This window comes from Triturus cristatus, chromosome 7 (assembly GCF_964204655.1).
Source record: "Triturus cristatus chromosome 7, aTriCri1.1, whole genome shotgun sequence".
Taxonomy (NCBI): Eukaryota; Metazoa; Chordata; class Amphibia; order Caudata; family Salamandridae; genus Triturus; species Triturus cristatus.
The window spans coordinates 94,484,566-94,512,421 of NC_140590.1; the positions used below are offsets into that span (position 1 = coordinate 94,484,566).

General features: G+C 44.3%; 1 protein-coding gene across 1 annotated transcript in view; it reads right to left on the bottom strand.

Annotated features, from left to right (window-relative positions):
• The window catches only part of LOC146808904 (phospholipase A2 inhibitor and Ly6/PLAUR domain-containing protein-like), a 158,238-nt gene that overhangs the window by 49,145 nt on the left and 81,237 nt on the right, over positions 1–27,856 (bottom strand). The window lies entirely within an intron of this gene.

A 27,856-nucleotide genomic window follows, 5' to 3' on the forward strand; every position in this document is an offset into this window, starting at 1 on the left:
ATATGCAGGTTTCAAGGGAGAGCTGGTCTGCTTCTACGTCCATTTGTCTGATGCACGAATTACTGTCCTTTCTTTGCAAGGGCTTTTTTAATTGTATGCATAGATCAGACAGCATTGATGGTAGTGTAGCCAGTTCGTCAATAACAGGGCCACATCCACATCCCACGTCCCTGTTGAGGGTTTGGTCCTGTTTATTTTGTAACAGTGTCGTTAATGCTCCCAGTTTCCCGTCAACCACAAAAACAGCCAAAGTGTCTAAAAGAGTCAGCTGGGCGTCCATCTTATCTGACTGGTAGTGGAGTGCTTCTACAAGAAGTTGTATTGTGTTTAGTAAACTGGCCCACGCCGTACCCTGACTGGAGTTTTTTGATGAGTCGTCTGCGTGAGCTGAGGCTACCATATCCTTTTGGTCTTCCATTTTCTTTTCCTCTCCCTCTGATAGGTCGTATGGGAAGTAAATTATATTGCCTGTATTTACCGTGTTCGGCCCATTTCTGTTTGAATCTTGGCTATAAGCTGCCATTAGATCATTCCAGTCTTCTGTTCCCAAATATTAGGAGATCTCAATGACATCTGTGTCACTAACAGCGTTTTCTATTGTGGTTGGCTCCTTAATCCCCCCCCTCCCCCTGTTTAGCTCCGGTTGGTGATTTAATAGAACTTTATTTGTGGGAAAGATAGGTCGTAGCACTTTTACCCATGACATCCTGTACCTCGTCCTTCCTTGTTTGACTACTGTCAGTTCCTTTAAACAATGTTTTTTCCCCAGGACTTGTTTGGCTTAGATGACTTAGTTGGCTTGGTTGGTTATTAATTGTAAAATTGTTAATTGTGTCATAGTCACCAAGTTTATTTTCGCTGTTTGTGGATCTCCTATCCCCGTTTAAATTGAGGCTAGTTGCTGATATGTCATAATTTTTATCTTGATCGTCATTGATCATATTAATTGTCTCAATTATCTCCTCTGTCTATGTACTTGAGCTTGAATTTGCTCAGTATTTCTAATTAATTTTCTTCCTGTTGTTACGCAGCTTATCCGTGATTTACCATTTTGAGGTGTTGATGTTGTTTGTAAGGGGCTGGTGGTAGTTATGTTTACACTTCTTTTTGTGTCAGGGCTTTCCATCTCATAAGTTGATTTCAGGTCTTCAGCAGCTAATGTTGAATGACTTAATTGTAAGGGTTGAAGTGGTGATTGAAGGCCTGTAACGTTTGTTATGTTTGAAAAAAGGGTGTCCCCTCCGTCATGAGCCACGGGCGCCGTGTGCTCATGACGGAGTGGTTCCGTCATGCTGTGGCCGTTGGTGGCTGCTCCGCCCACGCGGCGCTGATTCCCCGCCTGTGCGGGCGATTAGCGCAAGTGGGCGGAGTCATGACGGAACCACTCCGTCATGAGCACAGCGCGCCCGTGGCTCATGACGGAGTGGTTCCGTCACGAGCATGGGGGCACCGCGCTGCCCCCAAACCCCCCCAGGGCCGCGGCAAAATTCGTGCCGCGGCGAAGGGGTTAAGAAAGAGAATTTTGTAAAGATTTTAGGTTGATAAGAAGGCTGCTTTTTATTGTTTTTTTTATTGTTTCCAAGTTTTGTAGTTGTCCAGAGGCGTTTCCAGCTACTGATGTCTCTATTAGAGAGCAGTTATTCATGATGGCTAACTCTATTTCTGATGGTGGTACAGTTATTTCTTCTTCCAACATCATGATTTTCCGCCTCCGTTTTTTTGTCTCTTTTTTGAGTATTGCATTATCCCGAACACGACCAGACCTCATGGTGCCCTCCACTTGGTTATGCTCTAGTTTTTCTCCTTTGCCTTGATGAATTTGCCTTGGTGGATTTACCTGCAATTTAGTTGCAAGATCAAGAGCTCAAAAAGGAGCCCAAAGACAGTACCGCAATAGCCCAAGAGCCTTATGGCTCTATGCTTCTTATTAACCACAAGATCTCCTTTCAGAAGCCTGGTTTCTCAAGCTCCTTTCAATAAAACGTACAAAAAGCAGAAGACAAAAGGCAAAAAGGTAAAAGGCAGAGGACAAGCTACCCCTTTCTTCTTACCTCTGCCTCCGCTGCCCTTTTGCCTATTCCGCTTGTTTCCTCACAGCGCTGCCCAGACTCTGGGACGTCAGCTCAGCTCAGCTCACCCAACTCAGCTCCACAACTCAGCACTGCAAGAGAGGATGCCCGCTGATACCCATGACCGCCCGCCCGCCCACGGCAGCGCGCAGAAGGATAGAAGAGGCAGTGGGCAATGGGCAGCGGGCAGCCAGCAGACGAGTGGCAAACAAGATAAGTGGTCAGGCCAATGGAAAACCGAAAAGTCAAACTCCTTGGACTTGTAATGGAGCCAGAGTGAGCTGCAGGGAAAGCTGCCGCAGTCGCTGCGGAAGTTGGCGGTAGGGATAATAGCGCTGTTGCCACAAATGAGGTGTGCCGGTGCCAAGAGAACCTAATTGGGGCCGTAGGCGAGACCTATACCCAGATGAACTTGGGCTCGGGACGGCTGAGCTCGGGTCGGCTCGCTTTATCCCCTTTTTTTTAAAATGTATTTTTATTTTTTTCCTTTTCTGGCGTCTGGAGTCTTCACAGCATTCCCGCAGTGACCAGCTCAGCAAAACGTTTCCTGGTGGCTCATAGCTCCTCCCCCTCAACCAGCAACAGAAGTCCGGATGGCCGATTACAATTCATAAGGTGCCAGGCAAGTAGGGCACCCAAGGCTAAGTTACAGGCTGCACCTGGACTAGTCAGGTCGCCTCCACAAAACGCCAGGGGCACACACTTACTGCAGCTGCCTGTGCAGACACACTTGCCCCCTACAATCAGTAACAATCACCAGCAGTCTCCTGCAATCCCCAGTGAGTATCTTTTCCAGCGAGGGTCCGACAAGGGTCTTTCAACAGCAACCTGCTGAGTGTAAATGATTATATTTTGGCGGGATTTAGTGGAATAGAGCCGGGCCGGGATGCGAGGGGAGAGGGAGGGGGAGGGGCGGCTAGCGGTTAGCGGTTGGCGTTTGGCTCCGCAGATTTCTCCGCTCGCTCGCACTCATCGGAGCACCCCGCTGGCTCTCACCGCACGTCCGCATGTCTCAGCTCCAGCGATGTTCCACTTGCCCGTTACCGCAGCTTCGCTCTACTGCGCTGCAACCGTGGCTCCCGCTGCTCCCGCTGCTCCGCTCGCCGCTCTCTCACAACCACGTGACTTCCCAAACAGCTCTCGCGAAACTTTCCCTGATCACTAGGGGTGCAAAGAGTGTTTTCGAATTGGATAATGATTTGATTCACCATGGGAACTTTCTTGAACTCATCCTTCTTCTGTCAAAATATGGCCAACCTCTTAAACAACACATTGAGTCTCTCCTTTCCAATAGAAAACAGAAAGGTGACTGTGGTGTGTCTGTGACATTCATGCACTATTAGCTATGTAATAGAAACAATTTCCAAACTGATGAAAAAAGACTCATTACTAAAGAAATAAACAAAGCAGGTATGTGCTCAAGCCAGAAAGACTCAACTCAAGACATAAGTATTACTGACCAGTGTTCAGTTATCATCCGATATGTCACAGACAATGTACATGAACGCTGAATAGCAGTAGGAGATTTGCACTTTGTCAACTGGAAAAGGAATGTTCAAGTTGGTACAAACTTCAATTCTACAAAATGGTCTTGATATAGCTAAGTGCATTGGAAATTCGACTGATCGTGGTTCCAACATTCAAGGCCAGTACAATGGACTCGGAACAAAGTAAAGAATCTCACACACATGTCTGGTGTTATGCACATGTGTTAAACCTTGTGATTATTGATGTGACCCAAGCATCTATAGCTTCCACCTTCTCTTTCGATTGCTACATGCAGTCTTTTTCCGGGAGTCATATAAGGGATGGATCTGTGGCATGAGCTGGCAAAGGATGGTCAGACAGCCCAGGCCATTAAAGAAACTAGGTGTTGGGCCAAAGATGCTGTTCTTAAGAACGTTTTTGGCTCTTTCAATAAATCTGCCAATGCTATGTTTATTGATTTGGTCAAAGTGCTTCATAAAATTTCATCTGACAATCTTAGATTTATTCCAAAAGTACAGTGCCAAGCCTTAGAATTTGCTGAGGGACCATGCAAATTTCAAGCAGTCCTAACAGACCAATTGCATCTTTGTATTTTTGCTTCAGCCACACCACTGTCTAAGTATTTCCAAACAAGTAGAACGGATATCCTGCAAGCACAGACACCATAAAACTCCTTGCCACTGTAAATTGGATGCAGTGTACTCTGCTGCCACAGTATTTGCGAACAAAGGTTTAAAAGAGAGGAACTGTGACCAATAAGTAGAAAGGGAACTTCCTGAAAGGAGAGTGTCCTTTAACAAGATGCTTGGGATGAGCACAAAGGATGAGAGTATAACACTAGCCAAAGATCGATTTGTATAGGGTTGCATAATACAGTAATGGCCATGGGTATTCAAAGTCTGACCACACATTTTAAGACACACTTAACTTTGGCCGCAAGATATAGCATGCCTGGAGCCAAAGAACTTCAATCAGAGTCTACCAGGCAATGCTCTTGTGAGGTCTTTGCTCCTTGCTACAAAACATAGATAGCTCCATACCTGTGCAGAATTTGCAGCAAGAACCTCAACATTTTGCTGCTAAATGGGCAAATTTAAAAAGGACACTACCTGAAGAGTATGACAGAGAAGACAAATCATTGCAAGTAGAAGAATTTGACAAAGAAACTGGGGCTGTGCCAACAAAGTGCAATAATTGCTGTGACTGTGCTGTTTGTTGTTACCCTAGCTTGAAAAATACCTTATTTTCAGCAGTGTCTACCAGCATTTTCATTTGGCATACAAATATGTCTTGATCTTATCCTGTGCACAAGTAGCCTGTGAAAGACGTTATTCGAAACTGAAGTGCATTAAAACCCACCTAAGAAACCAAATTGGTCAGGAAAACCTTGAAGCCTTTATGCGTATGTCAGCTGAATGGATAGTGCTGTCTCTGTTGAAAAGCGATAACAGTATTGATTTAGTTGCAAAAAAAAGTGCATTGCTGCATGAACTCTTGATTGAGTAATACTCAGTCTCCCCACGGCCCAGACGTGAAGGAAGCAACAGATATGAACAAAACAGTGTTTTTTGTATATGAACATCAACTGTTGGCTACTAGATGGTATGGATACATTTTTCCAGCATTCTTTACACCCCAGACTGCCTTTTCCACATTTGTGAATTCAAGAGAAGAATTACAAGAATATCTGATAAGGGATGCCACATTCATTTCAAAGCTGCTCCTTTTACCAAACATCACTCAATTCTCTGGAGATAACCCAGTGAAGAGTTTGACTAGAAACTGCAAATGATTACGTGGAATACCTCATATACTACAAGAATCAGATTTTATGTATGTTGCGCAATTTTGCATGATTTTGGTTTTATTATTTCTTTTATCTGTTTGTACAGGTTATATTCTCTATAGCATCAGTAATGACTTGGAACAAGAGAAGTTTCTAAATGAATGTCGAAGACAATAATGAGATTCACCCCAGTCTTCAACAGATATCATAGTGAAGACTTTAGGCAACAGGTACATACATTCAGGTAAATGATAGCAAATTATACTGGCTGGAGTTAACTTTTTTGTTTTTTTGGGTGTATTCTTTGGTAGGTCCTATTCAAGCATTATTTCCATCCCATGTGAACCAGTAGCTGACAATGATCCACAAAAAATTCAAATGCACTCTGATACTTCAGAAATAATCCTGTAAAATACTGTGGAGAAAAGACGTATTCTTTCACGAAATGATCAGGTGTTGTGATTACGCTACATTATGTTTTGGAGGTTTTGTAAGGGTACTTTAAGCAAGCGACATTTCGATATTATTTTTGTTCTTTCTATGTTGTAGTAGTTCTGTTTTCTGGAGTCCTCCACAGTGAAGCTGGACAAGGGCATTATTGACATGAATGCCGGAGCCCTTGGTGCTGAGACAAGCTAGCCCTACAGAGAGAGGCCAGCAGTAAAAACCTTGGAACAAGCATTTGTGCATTCAGGTAAAAGACTAGACATGGTGATAGATCTATAGATCTATATTTCTTACATTGAGATTTGTACAGTATATTTTTGTTGCCCCATATAAAATATTTATTATTTGTGTCCCTGCAGGTTCTGTTTTTCACAATGCCTCCTCTAATGACCAGGGAAAGGAAAGGATGCTCAGAAATTTCAAATCTATTTTAGCCCAATGGAAATTATCCACCAAATATGTACAGCAAAATCTGCATACTTTTAGGGGAAAGACCAATCATTGTGAGTGGGAATTATCTGTGGATTTGGAACGCTAATGTGGTGTAGTTCTCATTTTTCCTTCTCTTTATATTGCAAGTTCCTTTCCAGTAAATCAGGAAGAACGAATTATTTTCTGGAATTAGAGAGTTGTTGTGAGGAACAAAACTATACCTGCAAATAAAATGATAGTTTCTATCAGTTATTTACAATCTGTAATATCTCTTTTATCTATGGGTGAACAGTAAACATACTCTCTTTATTTCTGTTGCTGTAGGTTCTGTTCCCCAAAGTCTGTTCTTTGTGAATGGGCTAGAGAAGAACCCACAGGAGTTTAAGACCTGTTCTTTCAGGACAGTTGTAGTTTCTATTCCCAGATATCCTGACCTAACCCTTTCCCACTTCACTGTGTGTGAGATTGCTGATTTGTTTAATGATCAATGTCCAGCACAAAGTTAGTTGGGAATAAGTATATTTCCACGTTGTGCAAAATGTTTAGTCTTCTAGAATGTATAAACAAAGGTATTACATTTTCAGCTCCAGTTATAGAGATGTGCCAAAGAATACTTTGGTCAAAATCTGCATAAATTTGGGTTCAAGCCAGACTTTTGAGGGCATTAGATTTTATTAAGTTTGGGGACCTTTAGATTCTGCTTTCCATAGGTGAATTATACATGCTTTTTCTCTCTCTCTGTTGTTTCAGCTTTGATACTCAGAGGTCAAAACAAGTGGATCACAGAAGAGCTAGTAGAGTCAAGTCTTTGACCAAAAGGTACTTACGTTCAGGGAAAAGTAGAAAGTTTTGTGAGGGAGCTAGATTTAATTTCTTTTGAGTGCTTCGCAAAATGTTTTTATGGGTGATATGCAAAATGTATTTCTTTTGTGTTTGTCATTGGAGGTTCAATTCTCGAAGGAGGAGGTTCAGAGCTGCTCTTCCTCTTACGTTTGTTATGAAAGGTTCTGTTCCCAGAGATTCCAGTCTGACCCTATCCCCTTGACTTGTATTTAATTTCTGAGATGATCAGAGGCAAGGACACAGCTGGTTGGGAAAGAGTATCTTACTACATGATGCAGAGCATTAAGACTGCAAGAAAGCATTCAGTTTTCGGAACCACAGTGCTCATAGTCTTTACCAATGTTGCTGTCTTTATAAGCTTTAAAAGGCTTAATTTACCAAACATCTATCTACAAATGAGACCTCTAAGCCCCGTGAATGTGAGCCACTTTTTTGGCAGTGCCCAGGCCGAATTGTGATCCCAATCCAACACAGGCTCAGGTGTGACACTTTGTAGCACTGATGATCGGGCAGCCCAGCCCCTCTCTGAGCGTTGGTGCTCTTAGAGCGTGGCAATGTCTGAGACTGAAGGTCTCTCCCAGGAAAGCAGAGATGTTCAATATGGCAGGGGGCTCCATCCCCCTACACACAGCAGCAGTAGTCCTCTTCTACTATTACCTTTAGTCCTAGGAATACAATGACATTTACAAGACATCACAATTTTATCACCACAAAGCCATGCATAAAATACTGAATCTATGTAAAACGCATTCGAATACCACTCCTGCAGAGAGATTCGCTTCTGCGTAGAGGTCCACTTCTGCACAGTCATGGTTGTAATTAACTCATTCATTATCAAGAATCTGGGCTCCTGCATGAGTACTTAATGGGCCTTCCATATTACTTCTTCACCACTAGAGTACTATGCACTCTGCCCTGAAAACCCCAGGCTGGATTCAGAAACATTGATGTATACGTATGTGTGACTTAATATTGTAGTACCTCTAGCTTACTCACAAATTTCACAAGTGAACCAGGAATACTCCTGGCATTCTCCTGGAATAAGGTGTATGACAAGTGTAATCATATTAACATATTTGTGAATCTGGCACCTCTACCTTCACACTATTGCCACGCTGACTAGCTCTTGGTGAAGGGCAGGGCCCTACCTCTACAAACTACTAACAATAGTCTTCAAAGCCATTTATGCTAATCCCCAAATTCCCTTTCTGATGCCAAACATATCTCTTCACGCAACTTAATATCAGCTCATCAATGCTTCTTAACTGCAGCTAGACTCCCCCTGCACCTTTAGGTCCAGTCCTTCTAGGACCCAAACACTGGAACACTCTTCCACAGGCTAACAGGGCCAGCCCAACAGGACAGGAGTTCAAAGGTCATGTGCTTAACTGTTTATGCAGCAAGGGCATTAAATGGGCCGGGTCCCTCCAGCTCTGAGACCCGGTAGTATTTTAGAACAGACATTGAAATGGGTCCCTATAGGGCCTATATTCACACCCTTGACTTTCATGGGATTTTTGAAAAATAAATGTTGTAGTTTTAGGTAATCCATGTCAGTGATTCAGTTCAGGTTTATATTTCACATCTTGTCTCGAATGTTGCCCTCCATTAGAGTGTTAACTATTTGCAGGATGTTGATTTTCTGTATTTTTTTGTATCATATTACTCTTGTATGGTGCATGCATTGGAATAAGGCATGTTCAGGTGTTTATAACAGCCGCGACTGAACGCTCTGGACTAAAGGCAGTGCGAGTTTCTCATAATGCCTGTCAATGGGATGCTCAGAATACATGGTCATTCAATCCCTGGCTTTTCGCCACACAAACAACCATTGACAAAGCCAACAGTTGTATCTAGTTTGAGTTGTATTTATGTTGCTATGTTATTATATTTGAGTACAATGACAGAAAACTCAGAGAGAAACCAAAATACTGGTTGTGTTGCACATGACACACACACATACCACACAGAAATTGTTTGTGGTTAAGTCACAGCTATAACTGCAAAGGCCACACCCCTTTTAGAGATCCCCCGCCATTTATCCCATTTGAGCTCTGCCTGCAGTTCTTCCTAAGAGTACAGCTATGTCAGTTGTGTGTCTCAAGCAAGCAGTCCTTTGCCCTTTAGCCTGACCTGTTGTACATGTTTCAGGTTCTATGGTACTCAGAGGTCTATTTATTCTCACTGGTTTTGCTGCTCCCATACAACAGTTAGTGTGATAGATATCTATGGCCTTGTTGATTTGGTTCCACTCCACCCATTTTTAGTCCCATGTACTAAGTGTATTCTTTCTTTAATGTACAAAACTGTTTTCCAAAATGTTAATTGCTGCTGCATTGAAATAAACACATATATTATTTTGTTGAATAAATAAAGTTTATTTTATTTTAGCATTCGTGTCTAGTGCTCTTAGCCACAGCGTATCAGCACTCTGTACATTTATACAACATGATGCACAGATGCACTGAATATTTAGGGCGCACCTTCTCAGATCATAATCCACTGATGCTTGGTTTCTGCCCCACTGCAGCTATCACTCCTACCTGGTAACTAAACTCTGCCCTCCTGACAGATAAAAAATTCCGTTGCTCATTAGTTGAGATAGTCACCGAATACTTTCAACACAATAATGAGTCAACGGACACTAGGGATTTGGAATGGGAGGCATTTAAAGTGCTGGTACAGAGTTACAGCCTGGGCCAAATGGTGGGTCTGTGAAGAGAGTTATCGGCAGACATCACCAGGATAGAAGCCTATTTATACGACCATGGTCTGCAACTAGCAGGAAATGAGCAGCCGTGCCAGCAAATGGACACCACAAGAAAGGATTATAACAGGGTATTGGAAAGGCTGAGGACTTTGGACTTACGTTAATATCTCACTAGAGTGCATTAGGAGTGCCGTAAAGTGGGTAGATTATTAGCAAGGCTAGTACAGCCGCATTCAAGGGAGACACCCGTTACTCATATCAAAACAACAGAGGAGGTGAGCTTATACTTACCAACGGCAATTAATTAAGCATTTAGCACGTACTACGAGAAGTTATACGAGGCCCCGGTTGTTCAGGCGGAAGAGACTACATGAGAATTTTTGGCGTCATTACCACTGAGAACGTTAGACCCTCAGGAGCGAACAGCATTGGGAGGTCTATTAACGGCCCAGGAAATAAAAGAGGCAGGCAGGGAAATGGCCACTGGGAAAATGCCAGGCCCAGATGGCCTGTCGGCAGAGTTATACATTGCACCAGTGCATACTCTTGCCCCTAAACTAAAAGCAGTATATGCAGAAGCGCTAGAGGCAGGCATACTGCTAACATCGACAAGAGATTGGTTGGCAATACCCCTGCCAAAGTCTGAGCGAGGGTGGGCGAGTGTTGGGGTTACATCCGCTGTCCATGCTGAATTTGGGCTTTAAAATATTGAGCAAGGTTTTAGCTGCACGCCTTTTACCACATATGGCGCATCTGGTCCATTGCGACCAGAATGGTTTTATACCAACGAGGTCCATATCTAATAATATTCGTAGACTTTTGTACATTATGCACCACCCGGAAGGGAGTAGATACTCAGATGCACTCATAATGTCAGCGGATTTTGAGCAAGTGTTCGACTCGATTAGATGGGATTTTTTGTGTGCCGCGATGTTCACAATGTGTTTGGGAGCCGGGTGGATACGATAGATCACGCTGCTCTATTCACACCCTACGGAGCGATTGAAAGCAGGGGGAGTGATATCTCGCTCATATAATATATTCAGAGGCAGTAGACAGGGGTTCCCACTATGCCCACTCCTGTTTGCCTTAGCCATTGAGCCATTGGCGGAGTTGTTCCGACTGGAGGACCAAAGACATGGGTTGCGGTTAAGTGATAGAGACCATAATCTCTCACTTTACACAGATGACCTATTATTATATCTGGGTATGGGAATAGTGGGGTGGAAAGGGTGTTGACCCTTTTGGACTAATATTTTGTCTTGGCAGGGTTGCGCCTGAATAAATCAAAAACCTGTATATTCCCATTAATGGAGGGGACCAATCATCCTAGGGCCTTAGTTAATTATTTAACTTGGGCTCCCTGTTTAATTATCTATTTAGGGATACAGTTATTCCACAAGGTGGAACTTCTGAGGGAAGGGAAGTTAAATCCGGTTATGAGGTCTCACAAGACGAGTGTCCCTATTTGGCGCTTGGTGCAGCTCCCTATGATGGCTAGAATGGTTATGTTTTGGCTGTCCGGTTTTAGGTTTAAACCTATAATAACTGATAAAACTCCATCAAAAGGAAAATAGCCCTCATCAGTGTAAACATATAAACACTGAAAAAACACCCGCGGAACCACAAACTAAATGAAATTCAAAGAAAAGAAAAGGAGAGTGAAAGAGTCATTTCCTTTTTCCTGAAGTGGCCAATACAATGTAACTTTGTTATACAAGCTAGAAGCAAGAAAGACTGGGCTAACATTATTCTGCTTGAGTTTTGTTATTTAGTGATGTCACAACAATATAATTTCTTCTTCCTTTTGCGTTTTTCAGTTGGTCTAAAGATGCAGGGTTTAGAAGCATGTTTTAGGTTTCATTTAATGATTTTATGAACTGTAGAGAATCCGAAATATCAAAATCATATTTGACATTTTTGCAGTATAATTCTTTCACTGATAGGTAAAATCACTGGTTTCATAACAATCTTTCCCAATATGTGCCATCACATTTACCTACAGAGAATGGGTAAAAACCCTTGATACATCCGACCCCAGTTTCTAGGCTTTAAACATTCAATGCAAGGTATGGTGACAAGTATATGTGAAAAGAGTGATATCACCAAGCATCCTGGATAGTGGTGATAACATGACACCAGACTCTTGGAAAACATGGAACGCAATGTCACTTGAAATGCTCCTGCAAAAAGGTTATTTCCAAGGTCAACAAAGATTGGAGTGATATTGGTTGTATTTGCAGTGATTCAGCTACGTATATGAAAAATTTGTGTTAGTGCTGGAGAGGGTAATTAAAAATTTTTTGTATACCCTCTCCATTTTGCATGTTTATATTAATTGATTAATTAACTAATAATAATCTTACTGATTGATTTGCAGTGGTTACTTATCAACCTTACTAATATATGAATTACACGTGGGATTTGCATTTGCATGGCTTAATTAATACGTAAACTAAAACATGTACGAAATACTAATGATAGACAATTAGAATATTGCATGATATATGTTGCTTTTGTGATGTATTTGTGATTTGTGCTTTATAAAGTGAGTATAACCCGCATTGAGTGTTGCTTTCAGCTAGATAAATACACACACATATGGGTATTAGCGAGGGAATAACATTGTATTAGCCATTTCTATGTATTAATTACGTTTTGTGTTTCTTTTGCTTAAGTTGACCATTTGGGCCTATCGCAAAATGGCCGCCTCTTGTACCCGACATGACTGACGACGCTCCCCGAGGCATTGGGTGAAGTGCGCCTGCGCTAAAGCCAGCAACAGTGGCCTCATCTTGACCCTAACCAGAGTGTACCCACCAAGGTCGCCCTGGGAAGCAAGCCAGCTTTCTGAAGAACAATGGAAAGGCTCTTAAATCTGGAACCAACGAGTATAATGACATCAGGGACCATTTTCATGTGAACTCTGTAGGATGATCTCTGATTGACCAATCAGGATGGTCGAAAAACAATATTTGTTACTTTCTGACAGTGATTTTACTATAAATTATGGTAGAATAGTGAGGTTAAAAAAGCTTGTTCTTGGTTTCCTGATGTTATGCTGACGGAGAGGACGGTGACACTGCCGGACAGCTGCTTCCCTGAAACTGTGATGGACTGATCTGATGCCCAATTTCCTGATGAACTGAACTCTTGAATTAAATGGGCATAGAGTGACAGAACGACTGAATTTGACTTAGAGGACGACAATTAGCCAGAATAGGTAAATATGATGATCGACTGCATGAATAACCAATGATTTAACTTGCATTAATTAGATAAAGATTGTTTTGATGCATTACAGAAAAGAGTTGGGTTGTTTATTTATGGAAAATGTATTAATCAGACCCTCCAGGATTTCGCGATTTGCAAAAAAATTGCGAAATCGGCACTTTTGTAAAAATGCCGCGATTTTTACAAAAGTGCCCGCGAAATCCTGGCATCCAGCAGACCTTCTATTGGCCCAGTGGCTCTTGCCACGGTGCCAATAGAAGGGGGGTCCTCACAGCAGGCAGGCGCGAGGTGTGATGTTTATCTACACCCCTCACCTGCCTGCTGTGCTGTTCTTTCACTCTTTCACCTTCCTGCTGACGACTCACCTGGTCTGGTCTGGAGCGGCGCTGCACTGGTCTGGAGTCGTTGGACCTGCCTGGCTGGTGCTGGTGGATCGTCGTCTCAGGAGGCAAACAAAGGTAAGCTGCTGCTGAGCGCTGAATTGTTGGGAGCCCGCCACGTGCCCAGTGTGCGCAGGGCCCTCGGGAGGCATTTCTGCCGGGGCCCGCTGCACAGAGGGCACGCGGCGGCCCCTCAAGGGGGCAGTTTTTTAAAAAAATTCACTGTGTTGGGGGCCCGCCGCGTGCCCAGTGTGCAGCGGGCCCCAGCTGCCATTTGCTTTGGCAATTTTTGTTGTTGGGGGCCCGCCGCACACAGGGCACGCGGCGGGCCCTCAAAGGGGCATTTTTTTAAAAAAGTTCACTGTGTTGGGGGCCCGCCGCGTGCCCAGTGTGCGGCGGGCCCTCGGGAGTTATTTCTGCCGGGGCCCGCCGCACAGGGGGCACGCGGCGGGCCCCGGCTGCCATTAGCTTTGGCAATTTTTGTTGTTGGGGGCCCGCCGCACACAGGGCACGCGGCGGGCCCTCAAGGGGGCATTTTTTAAAAACATTCACTGTGTTGGGGGCCCGCCGCGTGCCCAGTATGCGGCGGGCCCCAGCTGCCATTTGCTTTGGCAATTTTTGTTGTTGGGGGCCCGCCGCACACAGGGCACGCGGCGGGCCCTCAAGGGGGCATTTTTTTTAAAAAGTTCACTGTGTTGGGGGCCCGCCGCGTGCCCAGTGTGCGGCGGGCCCTCGGGAGTTATTTCTGCCGGGGCCCGCCGCACAGGGGGCACGCGGCAGGCCCCGGCTGCCATTAGCTTTGGCAATTTTTGTTGTTGGGGGCCCGCCGCACACAGGGCACGCGGCGGGCCCTCAAGGGGGCATTTTTTAAAAAAATGCACTGTGTTGGGGGCCCGCCGCGTGCCCAGTGTGCGGCGGGCCCTCGGGAGTTATTTCTGCCGGGGCCCGCTGCACAGAGGGCACGCGGCGGGCCCCGGCTGCCATTTGCTGGCAATTTTTGTTGTTGGGGGCCCGCCGCACACAGGGCACGCGGCGGGCCCTCAAGGGGGCATTTTTAAAAAAAAATCACAGTGTTGGGGGCCCGCCGTGTGCCCAGTGTGCGGTGGGCCCTCGGGAGTTATTTCTGCTGGGGCCCGCCGCACAGAGGGTACGCGGCGGGCCCCGGCTGCCATTTGCTTTGCCAATTTTTGTTGTTGGGGGCCCGCCGCACACAGGGCACGCGGCGGGCCCTCAAGGGGGCATTTTTTTCAAAAATTCACTGTGTTGGGGGCCCGCCGCGTGCCCAGTGTGCGGCGGGCCCTCTGGAGGCATTTCTGCCGGGGCCCGCCGCACAGAGGGCACGCGGCAGGCCCCGGCTGCCATTAGCTTTGGCAATTTTTGTTGTTGGGGGCCCGCCGCACACAGAGCACGCGGCGGGCCCTCAAGGGGGCATTTTTAAAAAAAAATTCACTGTGTTGGGGGCCCGCCGCGTGCCCAGTGTGCGGCGGGCCCCAGCTGCCATTTGCTTTGGCAATTTTTGTTGTTGGGGGCCCGCCGCACACAGGGCACGCGGCGGGCCCTCAAGGGGGCATTTTTTTCAAAAATTCACTGTGTTGGGGGCCCGCCGCGTGCCCAGTGTGCGGCGGGCCCTCGGGAGTTATTTCTGCCGGGGCCCGCCGCACAGGGGGCACGCGGCAGGCCCCGGCTGCCATTAGCTTTGGCAATTTTTGTTGTTGGGGGCCCGCCGCACACAGGGCACGCGGCGGGCCCTCAAGGGGGCATTTTTTAAAAAAATGCACTGTGTTGGGGGCCCGCCGCGGCGCCCCCAACAGGCCCCCCCAGGCCAGCTGGTCATGCGGGCCCAGGGGCACAAGGGGGTGCTGTGGTTTTTAGAGCAGCGTAATGGGGGGGTGCCATGGGAAGGGCTAGCAAAGCCAGCTGTAACTCCTTTTTCTTCTTTTTTCTTCTTTTGTAGCGTCCCGGAGGCAAGGAGCTGCTGGTTCAAGATCCGTTGCAGAGCACAGGTAAGTTTTGTCCCCGCCGCGTGCAAGGTGTGCGGCAGGTCCAGGTGCCATTCTTTTGAGACCAGCTGGTCATGCGGGCCCAGGGGCACAAGGGGGTGTTGTGGTTTTTAGAGCAGCGTAGTGGGGGGGTGCCATGGGAAGGGCTAGCAAAGCCAGCTGTAACTCCTTTTTTCTTCTTTTTTCTTCTTTTGTAGAGTCCCGGAGGCAAGGAGCTGCTGGTTCAAGATCCGGTGCAGAGCACAGGTAAGTTTTGTCCCCGCCACGTGCAAGGTGTGCGGCAGGTCCAGGTGCCATTCTTTTGAGACCAGCTGGTCATGCGGGCCCAGGGGCACAAGGGGGTGCTGTGGTTTTTAGAGCAGCGTAGTGGGGGGGTGCCATGGGAAGGGCTAGCAAAGCCAGCTGTAACTCCTTTTTCTTCTTTTTTCTTCTTTTGCAGAGTCCCAGAGGAAAGAAGCTGCTGGTTCAAGAGTCATTGGGCAGTCTGGCAACTAATATATGCTTTCTGCTGCATAGAACTGGTAAGACTAAGTTTTGGTTTCGGTATACTTCCGGGGAGATGAATACCACATATGCTAAATATTTGTGAAGTCCTACTTGCGATGGGTGGGAGCGCTGTGCATGGTTTGGTGATGGGAGTCTGCGTGATCATGTGTGTTTCATAATTGTAATTTTATTTTTTGTATGTCTTGGGGCTAGATTGGGGCTGTTTTGGGGTTTTCTTTGCAGGTGGCTCATCCTTCCCCTTCTTCCCATTTTTGCCCAAATGTGATTTTTATGTTTTTCATGTTTACCTAGCACCCCCACTGCCCTCCACAGACTAAAAGTTGCAGAGCGGGACCACACAAGTGTGCCATTTCCCTTCGAAGGATCTCTGCCTACCTGTATGTTAACGCGCCATGTATGCAACTTTGCTTCAGAGTTACATGCATTTCTAACCACGTTTAACCTATGTTTGCTTAACTTTCCATCCAACAACTGCAATGTCCTTTTCCCCTTTGGAACACATCTAGTAACAACAAATATATTTGTAGGTGAGTAACGCGAGTGTGCCACAAGCCAGAGATCTTTTGGATTCCAAGCGGCCAGCAAGCCACCACAACAAAAGCACGATGGAGAAGTTTATGCAGCCTTTGAAGACTGTGAAGCACCGATCACATCTACCCACCCATATAACTGCAGCAGATCGGGCCAAAGAGTACAGCTCTGTGATGCATGCAGATGGTGGTGTGCTGTTTTGCAGTGTGTGCAATGTGGCGGTGGACCACATCTGGAAACACACGGTTGATATGCATGTGAAGTCCCAAAAACACTTGAAGCGCTGCTCAGATGATCCAGTCCCTCACTCTTCACCAAAACGTGCCCGTCAGATGACTGTCAACTCACTTTTCACAAAGAGTACAGCTGCCGGTGCCTCACCGACACAATTTGAAGCATTGACAGAGTGGGAAGACGAAATGCATGATCGTGAAAGACAGAGAAATGGTAGAGGATATAGGTACCTGTTTGGCAGATCATACGGACATGAGACACATGATGATCGAATGAGAAGGTGGCGGAATGCGAGTATGACTGAGGGTTTGTTTCCTGTAAGAACTGCAGGAGAGAATGAAAGAAGAAAGTGTGTAGAAAAGAGGCATAACGTGGAATCGAGCGGGTATGGAGTGAATGAATCGGAAGATGATGTTCTTGATGATGTGTTTTATAAAAATCCACCTCCGTATCGACCGGAACCAGAAATGTTAACACCAAGTGCCCCAATGAAAGAAACGTTACGAATTATCAAGACCGAGACTATGTCACCAGATTTAGAAAAGAGTAACTCAATTAGAGAGGTAGAAAAGAAGTTAGAAAATAGAGTAAATGGTGAAAATTCAGCAGAATTGGCAAAAACTACTCTAGAATTAACAGAGAAAATAAGAGAGTTTGACCAAAAATCTAGAAGCTGTAACAGTTCCAGTGACCATAGGTCCAGTGATGCCCATTTTCAATAAACAAAAAGATAGCGAACATTGCTTAACAGTTCCTTATACGAGCCATAAACAGGTTGAACAGCCACAACTGGGTCAAAATGAGAGTCCATGGAGACAGACAATAAGTATGATCGAACCAAGTGTTTCAAATAATCCATTCATAATTATACTGAAAAGAGTAGAATGACAGTAGAATCATTATTAGAACCACAAAGGAATTCGGAACAAGGTAACATAGAGAAACCAGTAGGTCCATCTACAGAAGAACTAAGTGAATGGTTAAAGAATCCCAATCAATTGATGCGGCCAAATTATGATTGGTATTAGAAGAGTTAATAGTAGGAACTATCCCTACTGAGAAATTGAAAACTTACCAGGATGAGGAATTACTGTTTTTGTGTAAAAGTGTGACATGGAGAGCGAAAAACCTACATGAAAGATTAGAAGTAGCAAATGAAATGGGAATAGACATTGAAAAGGTAAAAGCTTTGCAAACACCCTATCGAATTGATTTCACTGAAAAGGATATTGAAAATTTGAACACCACAGGGCGGATAGGTCAGATTAAGGACATAATCATTTATTGAGAAAATGGGGAGACGTGGATAAATGGAGAAGCAGGTGGTATAGAAAGCGTGATGATACCTCAGAAAAGACATTTTCAGCATTCCCTGTTAGAGAAAAAGAAAAGGTAGTGACCGAATACCCCATGAGGGAGATTCCAGGAGGAGGATACGTACACGTCCCATGGACAAGACAGGACATTTTGTCTTTTACGAATGATTTCCCCCGACTGCACGAGAAGCCCGTCGAGTGGTACAGGCAAGTAGACAGATTTGTAAAATTGTCTAAAGTACTATGGATAGATTTGAATAGTCTATTTGACATAATAGTACCAGCAGATTTATGGACAGAGTGCAAACTCATGATCAATTGGCCAAGTCAAGAATACCCTAGGGATCCTAAAACAGGGGCTCCAGACCCTGAGGTAATGAAGAAATATGAACAGGTGATGGCATTTTTGAAAAACAAGGTACCTCCTAAAGAGACAGACTGGGTAAAAATTGACCGAACACATCAAGAAAGTAAGGAATCAGTACATGCATACTATGAAAGGCTGATATTAGCTTTTAAACAGTTTAGCGGAGACGAGAATCTGAGTGAAAAGGATTTGAGTCATTTTGTCTACAGATTTGTATATGGTTTACGTCCAGAAATTGGTGAAATGATAAAACAGCATACTGTTGATTGGCAGAATAAGAAAATAGATGAAGTATTGAGACACACTAAATATTTCAGTGATGAGATTGAGGCAAAACAGCGAAAATTGAAAGAAAAGGCTATGTGGGCACAGGTAAAGGTAGCGGAGAGGCAGGAAGCTCAATTAGTAGAACATGCAAATAACACAGGAACGAGACCGAAATTTGGTTTTGGAAAAGGGAAAGGCAATATAGAAGAAGCTAAAAAGAAGTCCCCATGCCATAATTGCGGTAGGATAGGGCATTGGAAATCCGAGTGTAAATTTATCCCGAGTACTAACAATGAAAATCCATCATTGAATCCACAGGTGCAGAATGAGGTGAGTGGTCAACTGCACCAACAGCAGCAGGTTGTTACCCCACAGAATCAGGTGCCAAAACCGCCTTTTCTGCAGAGCAGAAACTCACAGAAGTATAGTAGTGAATCAGGATTCTACAATGAAGAACAGGCAAATAAGCTGCCACGCACTCGCGCTGTTTCGCAGTATTGGCTAAAACGCGATGAAAGTGACTCAGAAGAAAGCTCTTGACGGTGCCGAAGGGAGGAAGAAGAGTGCGTACTTGGCGCAACTCTAGACGTAGACCAGACAGGACCATTTGTAGATGGGAAGGTTAATAATGAAAATATTACTTTCCTAGTTGATATTGGTGCTACTCGATCAACTGTTAGATCAGCTGATGTTAAGAATCTTCCTCTCTCGGATGAAACGATCAAAGTAGTTGGTGTATCCAACAGACAGATAAAAACGTACCTTACAGAACCAGTGAAAATAAGCATAGGGACATTTTCGGAAATGCACCGCTTTGTCGTGTGCGACACCAGTCCTGTGAATTTGTTAGGTAGGGACCTGTTGTGCAAAATGAATTGCACTATATTTTGTACCCCGGATGGAATAGCATTTGAAACACCAGATGATGATGTATTGTATAAAATGACAATAGCTAATCGAGAGAATGAGGTTACTGAAACCTATGCTGTATTCAATCCTGATGAATTACCTAAAGAATTGAAACAATCCGTTCAAACAGAAGTTTGAGATTTCACTGGAGAAGATGTAGGACTAATGAGAAATATAGATCCAATAAAATTACTGTAAAGGAAGGAGTAAGCTATCCGAATGTCCCTCAATATAAATTGACACCTGAGATGATTGAAGGAGTAACTCGAATAATAGAGAAAATGATCAAGCAAGGAATTTTGAGAGAAATAATGAGCAGTCCATGTAATTCGTCAATAATGGGACTGAAAAAGCCTAATGGGAAATTCAGAATAGTGCAAGACCTGATAAAAGTGAATAAAATTGTTGTGTCATGTTGTCCCATTGTACCAAATCCATCAGTGATTCTATATCAGATTCCTCATGATGCGGAATGGTATACGGTAATTGATCTATGCCATGCTTTATTTTCTATTCCATTGCACCATGACAGTCAGCAAATTTTTGCATTTTGTTTTGGCGAGCGTATTTTGGGTTGGTGCAGAATTCCACAGGGGTATACAGAAATCCCCTCAATATTTAATCAGCTATTGAAGAAGTCTTTGGAAAGTCTAGAAATGCCCCAAAACTCAGTGCTAGTTCAGTACATCGGCGACCTTCTGGTGGCATTGAAAACATGTGAAGCCTGTGAAGTAGACACTATAGCATTGTTGAATCATTTGGCAGATGGAGGGCTGAAGGTGTCACTATCAAAGTTGCAATTCTGTAAGAAGGAAGTACAGTATTTAGGACATAACATTGAGAAAGGACTGAGGAAAATAACAATAGACAGAATCAGAATCATAAAAAGAATGAGAGCCCCCATGACCCAAAGAGAGGTGAGAATGTTTCTGGGAATGGTAGGGTACGGTCGTCAGTGGATTAGCAGCTTCTCCCTGATTGCAAAACCTTTGGTACGACTGACGAGAAGTGATGTGAAAGATCCCATTGAGTTGAACAAGGAAGAATTGGCGGCATTTAAACGATTGAGAGATGGTTTGAGTGAAGCACCTGCATTAGGTATGCCTGATTAGGAGAAAGAGTTTGAGTTATATTGCAGTGAGAGAAATGGATGTGCACTCTCTGTGTTGATACAGAAGCATGGAAAAATGAGGAGACCATTTGCATATTTTTCATCAATGCTTGACCCAGTAGCTGTAGCTTTACCTGGGTGTTTAAAAGCAGTAGCTGCAACATGTCGAAGTTTGGAGCAGAGTGAAGGAATTGTGATGGGATATCCATTGAAAGTGTTTGTACCTCATGATGTGGCGATCTCAGTATATGACACATAGTCGGCTGACTAAGTATGAAAAGATCATATTAGGTGCAACTAATGTAAGCCTTGCGAGGTGTTTGAATGTGAATCCTGCAACATTATTACCTGATGCTGAGAATGTGGAAGTAAGAGATGAAGCCGATCATGATTGTTTGGATGTGTTTGACTTCTGCACAAAACCACGACCAGATATAAAATATGTATCTTTGCCAGAAAGTGACTTTGTGATGTTTGTTGATGGGTCATGTTTGAGAACAGATGAAGGAGTGCTAAGTGCAGCATATGCAGTATGCACAGTCTCAGCAGTACTAGAAGCATCCTATCTGAAAGGAGTAAAATCAGCTCAAGTAGCAGAACTAGTGGCCCTAACTAGAGCATGTAAGATCGGGAAAAGTGTGAGAGTGACTGTGATAACTGACAGCCAGTATGGCTTCGGGGTTGTCCATGATTTCGGCCAACTATGGCTACAAAGAGGTTCCTGACCTCAAGTGGAACCCCTATTAAGAATTCTGAAGTGGTTGGAAAGTTGCTTGAGGCAATACAGTTGCCTAGACAATTGGCTGTGGTGAAATGTGCTGCCCATAGTCAAGGTGGTGATTACATCACTACCGGAAACAGATACGCCAATGACATGGCACAATATTGCACACGCAATCAGAATTCTGTCAATCGGGCTAAGGAAAGGGAAAGGTTTTCTTGCTCCTTAATGTTTACTAACATTGTGGGAACATGGGAGGAAGTAAGACAGTTGCAAGAAGAGGCAGGAGATGAGGAAGTGAAACAGTGGGTAAAAGCAGGATGTGCACCAAGAGAGAAGGATCAGTTATGCCTGATAGCATGTTGTCTACCATGGCACGGATGTATCATCAAATCAGCTTTATTCGGTGCAATACATGTCACCATAAAAGCAAAACATTTTAAAAAAACATACATACAGCTACATTAACATTTTTAGTTCATACAAAAAAGGTAACAATTTAAAATACATTTGTAATATCTTCACATGCCTTGGGGTAGTCATTTAGTATGCATAAAAAGCTAAAAACAACAAGGCATTATCAAATAAACAGGGACTATTACATCCTATCCTACAAATTTTATTATTAGCGAATAAGAATATGTGACAATTCCTAAAGTGCTCGTGCCATATCTTTGTTAAAATTATTAAAATACCACACAAATACAAATGGGGCAATATTATCCACATTCAGTTCAGTTCATTTGCAAAATGAAACATTTTAATTAAATACCTTCAGCCGTGATTTAATCCTAACTGCCCTCTACTATTTCTTATTTTAAATGCAACTTTTAAAAAGCTTGTTATACATGCCAAAGTCAATGGATCTTCAGCCCTTTGTAGTTGCAATAAGGCAACCTTAGCTTGTCTAAACTTACCATTTTTTAATATTCTTACTAGGTAACGACGCCTGGGAAAAGAATAAAAAGGGCATAACAATACAAAATGAAGGGTATCCTGCGGAGATTTATTATCGCAGCCGCAGGTACCTTTCTGCTCAACTGTAGCGGTATAACCAAAAGGATCCGCTAATAAATGGTGTATAAGGTTGAGCCTAAAACGAGTGAACAGAAACCTATTTTGTGCATTATGTATTAAAGTGAGGTATGGTTCCATGCCATCTACTGTCTTGACCATACTATAGGCATGAGCTAAGGACTTCCTACCTTCAGTATCGGCTCTACACTCTGCAGCTTTTTTCAGGAGCAAACTCTTAATTCTATTCTTATCTTGGGGGATGATTATGGATGGGTTGGTGAAGAGGTCTATACATTCTATTCCCTCCAGAGTGGTTTTTACATATCTAAGCCACGGGATACGCATTCCTTTGTCCCTACTGATGCAATCTCTAATAATTTGCCTTCCCAGTTCTGCATCAGTATTAGACCAGATCCTAAGCCAAGCCAAAATAGGTCTGGCCTTGATCAGGTCCTCAATTTTTGGCCTCCCTAGTTCGGCATGGGTGATATAAGCCGGGGAACTCTGAGGGATTTTAAGTATCTTACGCAAAAATTTATTTTCCTCAACCTGTATTTGCCGAGTCCCGGCAAAGCCCCAAACTTCTGCTCCATACATTACTTTGGAGCAGCAAATGGAGCCATAGAGATAAATAACCTGCTCCGGCGACCACCAACCCAACCTTCGTCCATAACTCATTATAGCCCCTGATGACGAGACCAGTTTTATGCTCCGTTCTTCAATTAAAAGTTTAAAATTTAAAAGCCCATCAAATAAAAGACCCAGGTAGGAAAAAGTTTTCACTTGTTCTAGTATCTGTGTTCCTATTCGGTAGGTGAATTTTTTACAGGGTTTCATTCCTGCTAACAAGACATAGGACTTGGTTAAATTGGCTGACAGGTCTAGTGTGTCCATAAAATCGACAAAGCCTTCTATTAAACACTGCAAGCCTTTCGGAGTTTGTGCCAAAAGGACCGCATCATCTGCGTATAACAGCACTGGAATTGGGCGAAGACCCACCCTTGGAGTGTCTGCGTTCAACTTACACAGTGTCTGTTCCAGTTTGTTGATATACAGAGAGAATAAGAACGGGGCCAATATACAGCCCTGTCTTACTCCACTCGTACAACGAAAAGATGCAGTTGTGTCTTCAGCCAAATTGAATCGTACTTTGGCGGAGGTTTTCCAATGGAGTGCTCTCATAATGTTTACTAGACCTGGATCTACTCCAAGTCTAGTCAAAAGGCCCCATCATTTTTCTCTATTCACGCGGTTGAATGCGGCCGAGAGATCCATAAACCCCAGATATATTGATTGATCACTGGCTATAGTATATTTTGCCACCAGTAAATAAAGATTCAGGCATTGGTCTGTAGTTGATCTACCAGTCGTAAAACCGTATTGAAAATCTGAGATTATATGGTGTTCTTCAGCCCAGTCTAGTAGACGGTTTAATACTATTCTACCTAAGACTTTTGTTATCACATCAATCAAAGATATAGGACGATAGCACTGCGGGTCATCCTTTTTACCTTTTTTGAAGATGGGCACTATAGTGGCTGTTGACCAAGAGCGTGGCATTAATTAAACGTGTGAAAATTGGAGCCCAGAATTCTATTTTATATAAAAAGAGATCTGGTGGTATCCCATCTGGGCCTGGTGCCTTTTTGTGTGTTAATCCCAAAATGCCCACTTTGACTTCCCCAAGAGTAAATTCAATCGCTGCCCTCCAAGGGCACGTTTCCTCTTCAACCTGAGGATTCTCAGTTGAGAAATTATATAGACTTTTAAAATGATTGAACCAGCACTCGGGAAGAATAGATGTGCCAATTGCCGGGGCTGCAATGTCCTGGAAACATGGATTATTTATAGTTTTCCAGAAGGTACTTAGGTCCCTCCTTTCCGCAGCTGCCCTTAAAGTTTCCCAAGTTTGGGACTGTAAGGCAAATTTCCTGCATTTAATAGCCTTTTTATAGGCAATCCTACACTGTGCTATTCGTGGTTTGTCTATTGGTCTCAATTTCAAACTTTCTTTGAGATCTTTCTGTGCTCGTGAGCAATCTTTATTAAACCATCTTGGCACATTATTTTGTTTCCAGGGCCGGGTGGATTTTAGTAGCCTATCTATGAGGTTGGCCATTAATTCAAATGCTTTGGTCACAGCCAAGCCATCTACTAGGGAATCAGTACAAGTTTCAAACTCTTTTTTCCCTTCCTTAATTAAAACCTTATAGAAGCATCTCCGTCGATACGGGACCACCTTAAACGCCTACCCTGATCAGTTACCTTCTCTAAACTACCTTTCTGCGCACTTCTTATTTCTTTATGAGTGGGCCGGTTTTTGATCCATAGTGTAAGTGGATTATGGTCACTAAATATGCTCCAATCCACAGTGGCCTCTTTTATCCAGTCCCAGAGTAGGTTTGAAACTAGTATGAAGTCTATAATGGAGCTACACCCCCTCCCTTTGAAAGTTATGGGAGCCCCAGTACCTTCTTCTACACCCACCAGGTCAAGTGTGTGTTTTAGTGAGTGAGCTTTCATCACTTTCTCTAGCTCCCTCCCCTCCTTGGTGTGTTCGAGATGCAGACCTTTTAACGTAGTACACCCAGACCAACCACCCATGCGATATTTTAGGTTTGGACACAAATGGCAATTTAAATCACCCACTAGGATTATACAAGGGGCCACTTTTGATTTACTATGCTCCATCACAGCAGTCAAATGACTGTGTAAATCACGTAATATAGAGCGGGCTCAAACAAATTTTGCAACCATCAAGTGACACAACAGTACTTACAAATCAATACCCCCACAACAGGTGTTAGAGAATATGCCCAGCCCAGCCTTATCCGGCGTTTGACGGGCAAGGACACTGCGGGAGGCGCCCCGGTCTTATAAGGGCTTCCTGCTCTCAGCTGTCGTCGTGCGCGCTGGCAGCGCTAGGGCCTCTGGGGGTTGTAGTTCCGCTTCAGCGGTCAGACAATGCCGTTCCCCTCACGGCTTCGAAGTTACTGGTGCCAGGCAAATGAGGGAGCAAAGCAGAGGATCAGGAAACCAACCGTTCCCCTCACGGCAGGTAAAACAATCTCGAGTGCGCGTCCCGCACTGCGGGAGGCGCCCCGGTCTTATAAGGGCTTCCTGCTCTCAGCTGCCGTCGTGCGTGCTGGCAGCGCTAGGGCCTCTGGGGGTTGTAGTTCCGCTTCAGCGGTAAGACAATGCCGTTCCCCTCACGGCTTCGAAGTTACTGGAGCCAGGCAAATGAGGGAGCAAATCAGAGGATCAGGAAACCAACCGTTCCCCTCACGGCAGGTAAAACAATCTCGAGTGCGCGTCCCGCATTGCGGGAGGCGCCCCGGTCTTATAAGGGCTTCCTGCTCTCAGCTGTCGTCGTGCGCGCTGGCAGCGCTACGGCCTCTGGGGGTTGTAGTTCCACTTCAGCGGTCAGACAATGCCGTTCCCCTCACGGCTTCGAAGTTACTGGTGCCAGGCAAATGAGGGAGCAAAGCAGAGGATCAGGAAACCAACCGTTCCCCTCACGGCAGGTAAAACAATCTCGAGTGCGCGTCCCGTGCTGCGGGAGGCGCCCCGGTCTTATAAGGGCTTCCTGCTCTCAGCTGTCGTCGTGCGCGCTGGCAGCGCTAGGGCCTCTGGGGGTTGTAGTTACGCTTCAGCGGTCAGACAATGCCGTTCCCCTCACGGCTTCGAAGTTACTGGTGCCAGGCAAATGAGGGAGCAAAGCAGAGCATCAGGAAACCAACCGTTCCCCTCACGGCAGGTAAAACAATCTCGAGTGCGGATGTATCATGGCCAGGGACACATAGGGAGAGATGCCATGATCAGGTCATTTAAGCAGACTTGGTACAATGCAAAATTCAGACTTGTAGCAGGAAGTCTTTGTCAGAGATGTCTAATATGTTAGCAATACAATCCTGGGAGAAAGACAGTAGTGAGTCTAGGAACCATAGGCCGTGACGGAGGGCCTTTTACCAGAATGCAGGTGGATTTCATTGAGATGCCTCCCTGTAACAGATTGAGATATGTCTTGGTTATGGTCTGCCTGTTCTCTAGGTGGGTAGAAGCATTTCCAACAAGAAGAAATGATGGGATGACAGTGGCAAAGCTACTTTTGAGAGAGTTCATCCCCAGGTTTGGGTTCCCTGTGACAATTGAATCAGACAGAGGAGGACATTTCCATAACGAGATTGTAAAATTAATTTGTGAAGCATTGAATGTACAACAAAAACTACATTGTGCCTACCGACCAGAGGCTTCTGGTGTGGTTGAACAGTTGAATGGTACTATCAAAAATAGAATTGGGAAAATGTGTTTAGCCACAGGTATGAAATGGCCTGATGTCTTGCCTCTAGTACTCATGACTATTAGATCAATTCCAGACAGAACTACAGGGTTAAGTCCTCATGAAATCATCATGGGACGCGCCATGAGACACATGTTTATACCAGTCAACAAGTTGATGACTATAACTGATGACATGGTGTTGGAATACTGTAAAAGCCTGGCTGACGCAGTTCATTCTGTGTTTCATAAGGTTGGAGCGGATGCCACCACCCTTGAAAAGAAGCCAGCCCATGATCTGAGCCCAGGAGACTGGGTAAGGATAAAAGTCCACAGAAGAAGAAATTGTTTGGTTCCAAGGTGGGGAAAACCAAGACATGTCATTCTGACCACAACGACAGCTGTGAAATGTGCTGGACTGAAAAACTGGATCCATGCCAGTCATACTTTGAGTATACCAAATCCAGTGGACAGCACAGAAAAGGAATATTTCGATGAATCAGAGTCAAGTACTGAGTCAGATGACGAAGAGTCAAAAACACGAGAAAACTCTGAAAGGGGGGAAACAGAACCAAGTCTAGCATTAGTCCCCAGAAGTAGCTCTCTGAGAAGAAGATTGCAGATTTCTGATACTAGTTCAGATTCTGAAAGCGAACAAGGGACACAAGGCCCTAGAAAAGAACATAGAAAGAAGAAAGGAAAAGATAATGAAGAGACAATAAAAGAAATTCGTGAAAAGGAAGTACCAGATGAAAGACTGAGAGAAATTCCACCTGAAATACCTGAAGGTCGAGTTCTAAGAAAGAGAGCTTGGAGAAATGAAAAGAACGACAAAGGAGGTAAACTGAAAAGAGTTGCAAAGGACGATGTATGGCCAAATAAAATAAAGAAGTTGAGATATCGATTGACACGAGTGAATTCACCAAGGGCTGAACAGGTGAATGAAGTGACCAGTCAAGGAAAATCGAAAGAAGAAGAAACGATTCTGAATAAAGACGGTAAAAGAACAAGGAAGCCTAACCAGAAGTATAAGTCACCAGAATGGATGTATGTGGCTCAGGAAATTCTGGGCCCGATTCACAGAACTAACTTAAGATAAAAACCTAAACTTACTACCATTTTGGTATTCACAGAAGGCACTTACTCATTTTGGTATTCACAGAAGACACTTACTCATTTCGGTATTCACAGAAGTTAGGAGTCCTAACT